At 36.4% G+C, this 14,074-nt stretch overlaps 1 protein-coding gene across 1 annotated transcript in view; it reads right to left on the bottom strand.

Moving 5' to 3' along the window:
* The window catches only part of LOC128555929 (nuclear GTPase SLIP-GC-like), a 58,384-nt gene extending 48,027 nt beyond the window's left edge, over positions 1 to 10,357 (bottom strand). The window contains exon 1 of the mRNA XM_053539754.1: positions 10,159 to 10,357. The gene's annotated coding sequence lies outside the window, so the exon portion shown is untranslated. The remainder of the gene's footprint in view (positions 1 to 10,158) is intronic.
* Between the last annotated feature and the right edge of the window lie 3,717 nt (positions 10,358 to 14,074).

The following is a 14,074-nucleotide window of genomic DNA, read 5'->3' as shown; positions in this document are numbered from 1 at the left end:
CCCCAGGGACATACTTTGAAAAGAGATCCACCAATGCTACATACCAAATATCAAAGGCCTAGGCTTTGAACTTTCAGAAAAGAAGATTTTTCCCCATATATAAGTCTATGTTAAATCTGGGACCCCAAGGGCAGAGCCTCTTTTCACCCTGGGGCACAATTTGAACAATTTTAGTAGAGGACCACAAGGCAATGAAGCATACCAAATATCAAAAGCCTATGCCTTGCAGTTTCAGACAAGAAGATCTATAAAGCTTTTCCCTATACAAGCCTATGTAAAACTTGAGACCATCCCCCCGCCTCCTCCCCCCCACCGCCCCCCCCCCGGACAGGGCCTCTTTTTACTCCAGGGGTATAATTTGAACAATCTTAGTATCTAAAGGACCATACGACAATGCTTCATACCAAATATCAAAGGCCTAGGTCTTGTGGTTTCAGGCATGAAGATTTTCAAAGCTTTTTCCTACACAAATCTATGTAAAACTTGGGACTCCTGGGGCCGGACCTCTTTTCACCCCAGGGGCACAATTTGAACAATCTTTATAGAGGACCATTAGATTATGCAACATGCCAAATATCAAGGTTATATGCCTTGCGGTTGTGGACAAGAAGATTTTTAAAGTTTTTCCTCTTGGTTGCCATGGCAACCAGAGCTCTGCATGGAATTCAATTCTTTGAACAATTTTGAAAGGGAGACACCCAGGGATCATTACTGTAAAGTTTGATGTAATTCTGCCCAGTGGTTTTCAAAAAGATGTTTTAGAAAATGTTGACGGACACATGACGGACGACGGACATTGAGCAGTCACAAAAGTTCACTATGAACCTTTGGCTCAGGTGAGCTAAAAATCGTCTATCTGTTGACAAATTTCACCACAAAAATGCCAGAGCAATAAATGATTTGATCTTTACAGATTTTTTCTTATCAAAGTGCTGATCTTTACAGTAATTGCTACTAATAATGCATGATTTTTTCGTGCCTAGAGTTAAAAAGTGCATGCTTTGCATGAAATACTATGTACATAGCCGCCTAAGCCTACAATAGTTTTAGTGGAGTTGTCTGCATTCTTTCCAGGTATTTTACCCAGAACCATTTTTTTCAGCTGAAATAACTCTTTTTCAGAAAATATTATATCTAAAATATTTTTTCAGACTGCGTACTTCGATACAGTTAGCTACTTATATTATATCTAAAATAGATAGTGCCAGCTTGAAGTTTGTATTTCTAGTTACAACATGTTACAATGCCTAATTTATGTCTCATGAATAACGAAAGTCTTCAATGTATCTATATTTTGCAGTCAACTTTTTTTTTTCAAATTCAGTAAAAAATCATCCGACCAAAAAAGAATCGAAAACACTTCCTTTTGATAGTAAAGTTCCCTTAAATGATTCGGTGGATATTTGATGTCTTAAAACTTGAACATCATCAAATCATAGAAAGAAAAAGTTGTATGACATGAAAATTGAACAGATTATAAAAAGGGTATATTATTCTAAACGCCGATTGTCAATTTATTAATAAATGCTTGAATTCCCGTATAGGGTCGAAATTTAGGGGTCACACTTCTGGACAGTACAGCGCCTTTAAAATCTCACCATTGTCAAAGAAATGTTGCTCATCTTTGTTTTGAAGCATTTGCAGCAATGTCCGAGTGCTGAAATTTCGAATGACAAGGTTAAACAATAAACATCGTTTTCAAGAATTTTGAAAATTGCTTATTTTTATTTCTTTACAAACGGAATTGTTTTTCAAAGGGGGACAACTTTGGAAAATAAATACGAGACAGTACGGAACACAATGGGAAAGCGTGTACTGAATGACTAGAATGTCTATAAAGACGTTGCTTGTTTGCAAAACATTGTAAGAACTCATTTTCACGGTTTATAATTCTCTTTTTATTGATCAATCATTTTCTTTTCATGAAAATGATGATGCACATTTGTTTAAAATATTGTATTTAGTTGCATTGTTTCCCTTTGATTTGACTGCAAATGGCAATGTGTATGGCGGACAAACAGAAAACAAGAAGGCCATGATGGTCCTATACATCGCTCACCAGAGTTCTGGCCTACTGACCTAGTTTTTGACCCCACATAACCAAGATTGAAATCTGACCTAGAAATCATCAAGCCAAACTTTCTGACTACGTTTCATAAATATTCGGTCACACTGTGGCCTCTAGAGTGTTAACAAGTTTTTCCACTGTTCTGACCTACTGGCCTAGTTTTGATCCAACATGATCCAGATTCAAAATTACCCTAGAGACCATCAATACTAACATACTGATCAAGTTTCATAAAGATTGGGTCACAAATGTGGTCTCTAAAGTGTTTACAAGCCACTTCTTTGATCTGATGTACTGTCCTAGTTTTTGACCCCGCATGACCCAGTTTCAAACTTGACCTAGAGATCATCAAGACTTACGCTCTGACAAAGTTTCATAAGGATTAGGTCAAAACTGTGGTCTCTAAAGTGTTCACAACCTTTTCCTTTGATCTGACCTACTGACCTAGTTTTTGACCCCACGTGAGCCAGTTTCGGAACTGATCTAGAGATCATCAAGACTTACATTCTGACGAAGTTTCATAAAGATTGGGTCAAAAATGAAAAGCAAAATGAAAAGCTTCAACAGTTTTCGCTAAATAAAATAATCGTTACAGTTTGAGTACTGCTGTACAAATGACGCAAAAGTAAATCGTTTATTGCAATTCTTTTACAGATTCGAGATGTTTAGAGCACAATGTTTTACAAATATATTAAAATTTTATCCGTAGAAGCAGTAAAAGAAAAGAAACCACTTTTTAAAATCAATTTATACTCTTAACAAGTTAAAGCATAGCAAAATATTGATCATCTTGTAAAATTTTGGTTGCAATATTTGTTTTAAATATTGGTCATCAGTGCGTGGAACCCAAAGGTCGGACACAAGACAAGACCATTCTACCTTACTGATATTCCGAATCCACCCCCCCCCCCCCCCCACCCCCCGTTTAATCAGGTAGTCGGTGACACAGTGGTTAGCAGGTTGGCCTACAACGTCAGCGATCCAGGTTCGATTCCCAGACCAATTCGAGTTCGATTCCCGAACCCGGATTGATTCCCGGTTAGGTCTGATATCCCGACTAGTGTTCAGTGCTGGGTCATTTACTTTAATTGGTACTCTTTCCAACAGTATCCGTAAATATGACGCCTGCAGTGGACTCGGCTGGAAATGTTGTCGACTACCCACGTTATAAAACAAGAAACTTACTTATTTTTAAGCGCCACTGGGGGCGTTACATTTTACACCAAGGGTGCTTTAAATAAAACTAAAAAAAAAAAACACTAAAATTCTGGAAAATAACTATGTTGTTTTATATACTGCCTAACAATGTCAAGTAAGTATTTACGCTGACATAAATTGTTAAATCCAACAAGAAGGTAAATCCGTTACCACTTTCAGTTGAGTAAATACGGCAATAAGAATTACACTGGCTAAACTAAACACATTGACCCAGTCAGTAGTGTTACATTCGGTGCGTGAATTTGATGCGCATAATAGGAGGGTCGCAATGGGGTTTATTTTCACATATTGACCATGCGTTCGAAGGTAACGATAATATTCAGTTATTTACAGGTAAATTTGCTGATATATGTCTACCTGTTTGTACACATGTTATGCTTTTCAAGAATAGAGGAAATGAAAGAATCAATCAATCACCCTCGGGTTTAGTAATATGTAATCGACGGAGCGCGTTCAGTCAGAGAGTCGCCTCAATTAGGACAGAACAAGTTTAACGTCAGAGGTTATTTCTAAGGTCACGGAGTTTGATTGACCAGCTTGTAACGACAACAGCTTTTGAGGTCATTGCTCAGTCAAGTGTGACTTACCCACCCCAAGTGTTCCTTCTCTTGAAAAACACGATTTCATCAAAATATAAAGCACCTATATTTTACGTGTAACACTGAACTGAGGCAACTCCGTTATTATCCAAAATTTTCATGTAATATTTAGCAAATATGCTTTGTTTTTCATGCCAAGACTGGTAAGCGGCGTTCATCGCTACTTTGGCTCCACACGCCAAAACGATGAAGATCACTGACAGACCGTGTAGATGTGGTAACTCATAAAAACGCTGCTACGCCCTCTCTTGTACCGCTGCTCATCACACTATCTACTCAGCGATTTTTTTTCTTTCTTTATAAAGTACCCATAAAAGGACCTTTTCCCAATTGAAAAATGCAATCTTTTTTTCCCAATTATCATCCAAAAATTCCCCATTTGACCAAATTAAGTTTGTATTTTGATGACTGCAGAAGGAAAACTTAGTTACATTGACATTCACCATGATTTAACCATTTAAACAGCTTGTTTGATGCTATTTACATGGAATTAAAGGAAGAAGCATACTAAATATATTAGTTAATTGTAAATTAGATGTTTCAGACGAGGCAGTGATTGCTTTGCCGTAATATGTACCACATACGCTTGTGTTCAAGCGAGAGATTCGGCCGGGAAATGTATCTTGTATTTCTTGTATTCATACAATATATAATGATGAACCCAGTATACAACCAATTTCATGGAGGAAATATCGTTGTCATTCTCGAATGCTCAAAACATGGCAAATTAAACGCCATTTTTTTTCATCATTGCCTTTTTCATTAAGGATTTTTTGATTAACTTTAAGCATGTTGTAACGTAAATTTCATGCTCATAAACACTTCCGTAGTCTTAGCCTATCCTCATACATTTGTATATAGAATCTATACTGGTTCGAGTCGTAAATATTCGGCCACCCACTTTAAAGCTTTTTTTCGAGCCAGATGCTTGAGAAAGCATCTTTGTCATCACAAGCACTTGCGTTAGCAACAAAGTCGACAAAAACAACAAGTTGAGGTGAGTAGAAAAAAAGTTCTCCTTCCCTTAAGTTGTGTAATCTAAATAGCAAATATTTTGTCTTGCGGGTGACGTGACGTCATCGCACGCGCTGGTTTATGCGGAGGCCCGGCAAGGGTTAATTGAAATCTAAACTTTATAACACGAAAAGAAAATACGCTAACTAGCATAACACACGTTTAAAACAAAGTAAATAGTATTCAGTACAGTCCCTCAACGTCATTGAATTTCCATGTCTACGTTGTTTTTTCACGTTGATGTCATTCCCTTTTGAGTTACCCATTTCGGAGCTTTTTAAAATACGTTTATTTGCCACGGAACACGCCTATGTAAAAAAGGTGACATAACAGGATGTGAGCGCGAAAATCTCTTTACTTTCCTGTTAAAAGACCCCCGAAATGTAACAAGGACAGCATTTTTATGCTAGAATGTGGTATTTACAGCGACGTAAAAATTAAACTACGTCATGCTGCTGTAAGAAGGATGACAGGCGCTTTTTAAATATGTGATGGTAAATATACTGAACAGCAAAAGAAACTATCCAGATGTATAACTGGTATATTTTGAAATAAAAAAATAATCTTTCAATTTTGAATTGTTCCTTTATACCAAAATTACACTTGAAGATCTTCACGTGATAATTTTTTTAAAAAATCAATCAACCGTGAAGTCAGTGGTCCATATCTTCAGCGCGTCAGCTGCATTGTAACATCCCAGTGGGCGCTCGCGCTAAATTTGATTCAGTCGTGAATTCACAAAGAACATTGTTAATTACAGGCGCACGTGAATTTCGTGTAAAACGGCTCTTGTGGGACTACTGACTTCACGTTTGATTGATTTTTTAAAATTTTACACGTGAAGTTCTTCAAGTGTAATGTGATATGAAAAACACAAGTGATTTATAAATTAAAGTTTTTGAAAATAATATACCCCAGTTATAAAACTGGATAGTTTCTTTTGCTGTTCAGTATATATCCCTTGAGGTATGCTATTGAAAAGTCACTGCCACAATTTTAGCCCCAAAAAGGATCATGAAATTTTGTATAAAATATGCTAATACAACTGAAAATACAACATTGTTATCATTTATTTATTCATTCTCGATTGCGAATCAAGATAGATAAATTGAGAGAGAGTGTGTGTTCGGGTTTAACATCTTTTTCAACAATTTTTTAGTTATATAAACGACGGTGTCTACCTGTAGCAGTGAAGACAATGCCCAACTTTATAGGGTTGCCTCACTGGAATATCACGCCGTAGACACGTGGCATGATACCCCACCCAGTCACATTATACTGACACCGGGCTGACCAGTCCTAGCACTATCCCCTTAATGCTGAGCGCCAAGCGAGGAAGCTGCTCGTACCATTTTTTATGTTTTTGGTATGACGCAGCCGGGGATCGAACCCACAACCTCCCGCACTCAAAGCGGGCGCTCTACTACCGAGGCGGTTAAAATTGAGAGAGGGAGAGAAATCGCTACATCTATATTTACTAAGATATTGTACTATTTAATTGACCTGTCAAAACATGTTCCCGGCTTTCACGTTAATCTTATATAGGCTCGAACAGAATATAAAAAGCCGGGTCCATTTTGACAGGTCAAATAAATTGGATAATTCACCCTGTGAACACACGTACAAAGTTTGCGTCTCCTTTGGCAAAGCGTCCGCCTTCAGAGTGGGAGATCGAAGTTCGAATCCCGTCAGGCCACCTGACCTACAAGGATAGGATTCGGGAGGTAATGCGCACAGAGAAAATATGTCTCATAGTCCAAATTTGACGGGTCCATTCAATAGGTCGACACTATAACAAAAAAGTCTTATAGAAAGATTAAAAACTGGCACGCGCATGTTTTGACAATTAGGCCTATATGCCGAAGGATAAAGGAAGTATTTTTTCAGCCAGAAACAGACACCCCTCACAAATACCTCCCAAAATTAATGTTTCCTAAGCTCTGGGACAAAATATTTGTGAATATAAATATAGGTGCCTTTATACAAAAAATATAATTGACTTACTAAAAACTAAATAGATCTTTTGCAAGATTTTTGCATTTGCTAGAAGTTATTTCCGCTATTTTTATGTATAAACATTATTCTAATATTAAATACCATAAAATTAAACATCCCAACAATACCAAAATACCAAGATTCGTATTTAAACACATGTCACCTTCCTCTAGCCTACTATGACATGAAACTGAAAACACATTTTATTTCATACATGGGATACAAAATTTGACAAAATACTGTGTCGAATACATTTTTACATCTTCGATTTGTTCCGTAAAATCATCCATGAAATAAAAAAAAAGACGAATATAAGAATAAAAGGATGTTGAATAAGATAACTACACTTCCGACTTACAACGTTTATCCATGACTAATAGGAAAAAATAGGTGCTTGTACGCACTAGTGACATTTGTATCAACAATATAGATTGATCATACATCGTACTGTAATTCACAGTGCGAAGTCTGATTTAAACCGACAGTGATCATATTTCAATATATTCTATTCAATGCAAATGATTAGATATACTATGCTTTTTGTAAAGTTTACTAACGAGTATTAACTTTTCTATGTCTATGTATTCAAACAACACGGTGATGTAGTTTCTTATTTTCTATTCAGTTTCCATTCCGTTTCCAATACAAGAAGAAATATCATCATTCACAGTTAAATAACAAAACGTAATAACAAACAATATGATTTTCCGTTGTTACAACCGAACGATTTTCAAAACGGAAGACCATTACATTCCATTCTAATTTCGTTCATATCGTTTTATTATGAATTAAATTATTAGATCCACAGGCAATCGGCATGTGACTTTGTCCCCTTATGAATGATGGACCCCCCACCCTGTTCTCTACAACCCAGATCCCAAACATAATAACAGAAAAACACATTTCCAAAAAAAAAAAAAAAAAAATGCTATATATAAAAAAAATAAAGGTATGGTACTTTACGGCCAAACATTAAGGAAAAAATGGAATGGCCTCAGTAACGATCTCACTGCGTACACAATTTTCGGTCGATTTTTGAAAATCTGGTCTTAATCAACGCATAAAGCATAAATCTTAACGGTAAAGATGCACTTTGGTCTCAAGGCTGCATCATTTTGATGCAGCGAGACGCTATTCTTTGACAAAATCATCTCGTACACGATGTGACCTAACCCGTATATTTCTCGGGCCAATAGACAAGTCAATGGCAGCCACCTATTCCCTTCGTTATTTCCAAGCACAATCGTGGCCAGCCTTTAGAAACATAAATAATTAGTCGCTTACCTATAATTACTTCGTCCAGTTTCCGTTAATAACGATGCATCCAGCGTTGGGAAATTTCTTTCAAAACATCAGCTGCCATGTTTATACGGCGACCCGGAACTGGTTTTTACTACGTAGCCTTTTTGCGATTGGTCGATTCTGGAGGTGTGTTCTCCACGTGAGCTGGTATAAACATGGCAGCTGATGTTTTGAGAGAAAAACAGCGTTGGGAAATTGACTGGATGCATCGTTATTGACGGAAACTGGACGAAGTAATTATAGGTAAGCGACTAATTATTTATGTTTCTAAAGGCTGGCCACGATTGTGCTTGGAAATAACGAAGGGAATAGTGGCTGCCATTGACTTGTCTATTGGTCCGAGAAATATACGGGTTAGGTCACATCGTGTACGAGATGATTTTGTCAAAGAATAGCGTCTCGCTGCATCAAAATGATGCAGCCTTGAGACCAAAAGTGCATCTTTACCGTTAAGATTTATGCTTTATGCGTTGATTAAGACCAGATTTTCAAAAATCGACCGAAAATTGTGTACGCAGTGAGATCGTTACTGAGGCCATTCCATTTTTTCCTTAATGTTTGGCCGTAAAGTACCATACCTTTATTTTTTTATATATAGCATTTTTTTTTTTTTGGAAATGTGTTTTTCTGTTATTATGTTTGGGATCTGGGTTGTAGAGAACAGGGTGGGGGGTCCATCATTCATAAGGGGACAAAGTCACATGCCGATTGCCTGTGATTAGATCTAGCAATCCTAATCAGTAATCATAGATCCTGTAAATTTCTATTTCAAATATTACCAAAATTTTTACTAAAATATCCATACTTACAATGCTGGAATGAAAATCAGATGGAAAGATTTTGCCAATATTTAGTTTATAAATCCAAGATTGCACATGGCATAATTTATTACACTAGCTCTATGACGCGCAGAGCTCTGCACTGTGCACATGTACATTTTGTTTTGGTTTTCAGAAAATAAACTGACCTAGATTATGCGGAGTAGATGCTAGTCGTACATGTACATTTAAACACGCTACTTAGCCGCACAGTCCACAGATGAGGGTCAAAATGGGGAATTTGTTTTCAAACCAATCTAACTACAGATTAGTTTATTTTTAAGTATAATTTTCATATCAAGTAAAAAAGCTGATTTTAATGTATTTTAGTATTTAATAATATTAAAACATTGTACAATAGGCTTTAACTTAATTTAAAGTATTTTACAAGTTAAAGCATAGCAAAAGTTCCTTCTAGGGAACATCTATATAAATATATCATTAACCATCTTGTGAAATTTGGTTGCAATATCTGTTTTAAATATTGGTCATCAGTGTGTGGTACCCAAGGGTCGGACACAAGGACAAGACCATGCTACCTTATTGATATTCCGTATCCCCCACCCCCGTTTAATCAGGAAGTCGGTGGCGCAGTGGTTAGCAGGTTGGACTACAACGTCAGCAATCCGGGTTCGATTCTCCGACCAATCAGAGTTCGATTCCCGAACCCGGATTGAATTCCAGTTGTGTCTGTAGACAAGATGTTGGGGAGGTAATGACGCCTGCAGTGGGCTCGGCTGGAAATAAGTTGTCGACTACCCGCGTTAAACAAGAAACCTTACTATTTTAAGCGCCCCGGGGGAGGGGTGGGGGTGTACATTTTGCACTGGAAAAGAAGTATTTTGTTTTATACTGCCTAACAATGTCAAGTAAGTATATACGCTAACATAAATTGTTAAATCCAACAATGAAGTAAATCCGTTACCATTTTCAGTTGAGTAAATACGTCAATAAGAATACCCCAGCTATACACGTTGACCCGGTCAGTTATGTACCATTCGTTGTGCATTCGGATGTAAATGTACTTTTAACTCCCTGAAGCCGATATCGTAACGCACCTGCTGCGGCGCACCTGCATACAATCAGTTGAAATCATGCAGGGAAACATTATTAACTTAATAGGTGTAAAATGAAATATACTTACAAAATATTCGAAGTTTGAACAAATATTTTTTATATCCAATTTCGTCCGTAGCTTATATCCAAACAGAACAAAATTTTCACTTCGAAATATTCACAATTTTAACACACCTTCTGCGTTTAATAGATATTTGAACATTAAATTCCCATAAATAGAAATGCATCATTAACAATGAATATTTACATCAGCGTTACGCGAAATTTACACCCGTTTTTGTGTGAATATCGATGGTTTATATTTCTAAACATGTAAACAAATGTTGTGTGTCACGCGCTGAGACAGTTAAGTTGTAATATTTACATCCATCTTTGAATAATTATTAAATTTACAAACATGCGTTTATTTACACACACACATATATATATATATATATATATATATATATATATATATATATATATATATTTTTTTTTTGTATTTTATGAAACATCCTTTGTTGTGTTATTTTTTATCCATTTGTATTGTATGTGATGCAAGTGTACCAATATTTAAGCCTTCTAAAACTTAAAATTTTCCGACCATTCATTTGTCTAATAATTGAATCGCATCGTCGGAATCATCATGCGACGGAACTGATATTTCTGAATCAGTATGATAATAAATAAATATTTTCTTCATTTTAAGAAGGATCTCTGGCCGACGGCATTATTTTACTCTTACAAATACAGTATGAACGAAACACAGCGGAGATCGCCTTTTTAATTCATTTACATTACCGCATAGTTATACAGACATTTATATTATTGCACCTCAAAATGGTAGCAACGCATTTTGGTTGTCGCTACCGAAATTTGGCCGAGTTTTGGTAGTCACTACCAAACTGCATTTCACTCAACGCAGTTTGGTAGTTTACAAAAATATAGTACCAAAAGACGTTGGATATATACACAACCAACGCAAAACTGTATTAATAATAATCTCATGATTTACAAAAAGAATATTTTGTGACGAATGGACAATATTATTTTAAAGAGAGTCATGATGGAACTTAGTCGCTCATCCGAACTTCGCCTTTTGACGACGCTAGATTCAGTCCGACAGGGCCATTGGAACATACGTGAGAGAGGTCAAAGCAACTCTATCTTTGACATACATCGAGAAATACTGAAGGAACCTGACACAACAGTTCACCACAATTTACTTAGTGAAACAGGCTTGCCAATGATCCTTAACTAATCATAATTATGACCCTTGCAACGCATTTTGTCGCTACCAGAACTCGGCCGATTTTGCTGAGCTTCATTTCTTATAAATATGTAAGAACTCAAGACTGATTGTGAAGCCTCGATATTAGGAATGCATTGATTCTTTATTGGGCGTAAATATTTAGAATTATATTTTTTTTTTAAATACAAATAATAATATGTTATCTCCGAAAAAAAGTACTCCGTGTTATTTAGAGATAAAAAACTGACCGCACACTACAAACGTAGTACTTTTGCGAACGAAATAAGTATGTTTCAGATTACAATAGCAACACATATTTAACAGATTTTAAATCAGCAATTTCTTTTTATTTAGATTTAATTCAGTACACCATCTGCGTATAAATATAAATACTTATATTTTGATATGTAATAATGACAGCAAACCAGCATTAATATGGATTTGTTTCAATCGTACGAAAGACCGGTAGTGACTTCAAACTTCACACTTCAAACTTCACACTTCACTGCACGCTTCGCACTTCGTAGATTAAACATCACGTGACTTGACGTCATCTGCTTATTGTGTATTGGCATAGATGTGTATGCCATTTCTTATTTGAGTTTTAAGTATTATTGATTGTGTACATTTTGAATGTTCTAGGAAAATAAACGACTTTTCGGGTTTAGATTATATCACTTGTTGATATTCGAAAAATAAGGGGAAATTCACTGTCTGTCGTCCGTCTGTTCAAAATCTTCGTGAGAAAAACTATTGGGATAATTTTTTAAACAATCTCACGGGAATGATACATGGGTGACGCACAAACAAATTGCTAAAACAATTTCATTCAATGCAGAAATGTGGTTGCCATAATAAACGAAAGGAAAAATATGTTTAAAAATCTTCATGTGTAAAACAGAAAGGCATAGAAAGATATATGGTGTGTGGCATTACCTAGCGGTCTTCTAGTATTGAATCTGGTTGGGTTTAACGTCGCACCGACACAATTATCGGTCATATGGCGACTTTCCAGCTTTGATGGTGGAGGAAGACCCAAGGTGCCCCTCCGTGCATTATTTCATCACGAGCGGGCACCTGGGTAGAACCACCGACATTCCGTAAGCCAGCTGGATGGCATCCTCACATGAAGAATTCAACGCCCCGAGTGAGGCTCGAACCCACATCGATGAGGGGCAAGTGATTTGAAGTCAGCGACCTTAAGCACTCGGCCACGGAGGCCCCTTTTCTAGTATTGAAGGTATTCAAATTATGCCACTGGATTCAAAATTATCCCATCCGAGGGACAGTACTTTTAAACGGACTTATAAAGGAAAACCTTTTTAATATCTTCTTCTCTTACAGTATATTATACTCTACGATATTCTTTCAAATTACGCCTCTGGAGTCAGAAGTAACTCAGCCATAATCATTATTCAACTTCATTATGCCCAATCTCGGTAATTCCAGGTTATTTTAAAAATAGATAAAAAACGCCCGAAAAAGACTTCACACTTCAAACTTCACACTTCACACTTCAAACTTCACACTTCAAACTTCAGACTTCAAAATTCAGACTTCACACTTCACACTTCAAACTTCAGACTTCAGACTTCACGCTTCAAACTTCAGACTTCACACTTCACACTTTAAACTTAAGACTTCAAACTTCACACTTCAAACTTCACACTTCAAACTTCTGACTTCAGACTTCACATTTCACACTTCAAATTTCACACTTCAGACTTTCCTATTATTTGTATGTGTATTAAGCATTATATATATGAAGTGTGAAGTGGGAAGTTTGAACTGTGAAGTATGAAGTTCGAAGTCACCACCGGTCTTTCGTACAATCGTGACTGATTGTGCTGTTGCACGACCCTGTCACAGAGCAGACTCGGCCACTACTACGATCAAAATAATTTGAACAGGAGTTTGATGAAGGATGATACTCAATAGTGCCTATGAAAGTTGTTTTTTTGGGGGTTTTTTTGTAGTTTCACAGTGTTTTTATTGTATGCTAAAGACAAAAAGGGGTTATGGGAAATACGCATAATGAATATGATTAGAAAACCACTCTAGTACCAGCGCAGGAGCTATTTGATCAAGTAGCGTCATGAGACAGAACGAATAATGAACACTTTTTTCACTTTGGGATTTAAATTAAAGCTAGTGTTTGTTTTGTTCACTTTGGAGATTTTTTGACATTATAACGTATAAAGAAGAGAGAGAATATTAAACTCTATTTTAGCCCTTACCCTGCTGAATTTCTATAAAATGAATTTGTCCATCTTTCAGTTTGGACCGTACAATTAACTGTTAAAGGGGGTGCTTAGAAAAGGATACCGACTGAATGGCGAACAGTGCAGATCATGATCAGACTGCACGGATTTGCAAGTTGATCATGATTTACACTGGCCGCAAAGGTAGACTCAAACGTGTCCAGCATTATTAGGGTTAGTATGAGTAGTAACTCCAGGGGCCGTATTCATAAAGCATCTTAAGTATAAGTTTTGAATTAAGTTTAAGATTTTACTTAACTTTGTGGTGATTTCAACTTAACTCTAAGTAAAAACTTAAATGTGAAAAGAAATATCGCCTGTAGAAGACACATGACCATACTCTATTTCCCATTTGATGCCAATTTAAACGATAGTATCGACGACTTCCATATCTAAAAAGGTATTATTCAGTTTAGAATATTCAGTTTCTTATAAAGTGTTTTTGTGGAAAATTATACACATGTCTTATTTTATATTAAATATTCCCACCG

Source organism: Mercenaria mercenaria, chromosome 3 (assembly GCF_021730395.1).
Source record: "Mercenaria mercenaria strain notata chromosome 3, MADL_Memer_1, whole genome shotgun sequence".
NCBI lineage: Eukaryota > Metazoa > Mollusca > Bivalvia > Venerida > Veneridae > Mercenaria > Mercenaria mercenaria.
This window is presented reverse-complemented; position numbering and strand designations above follow the sequence as displayed.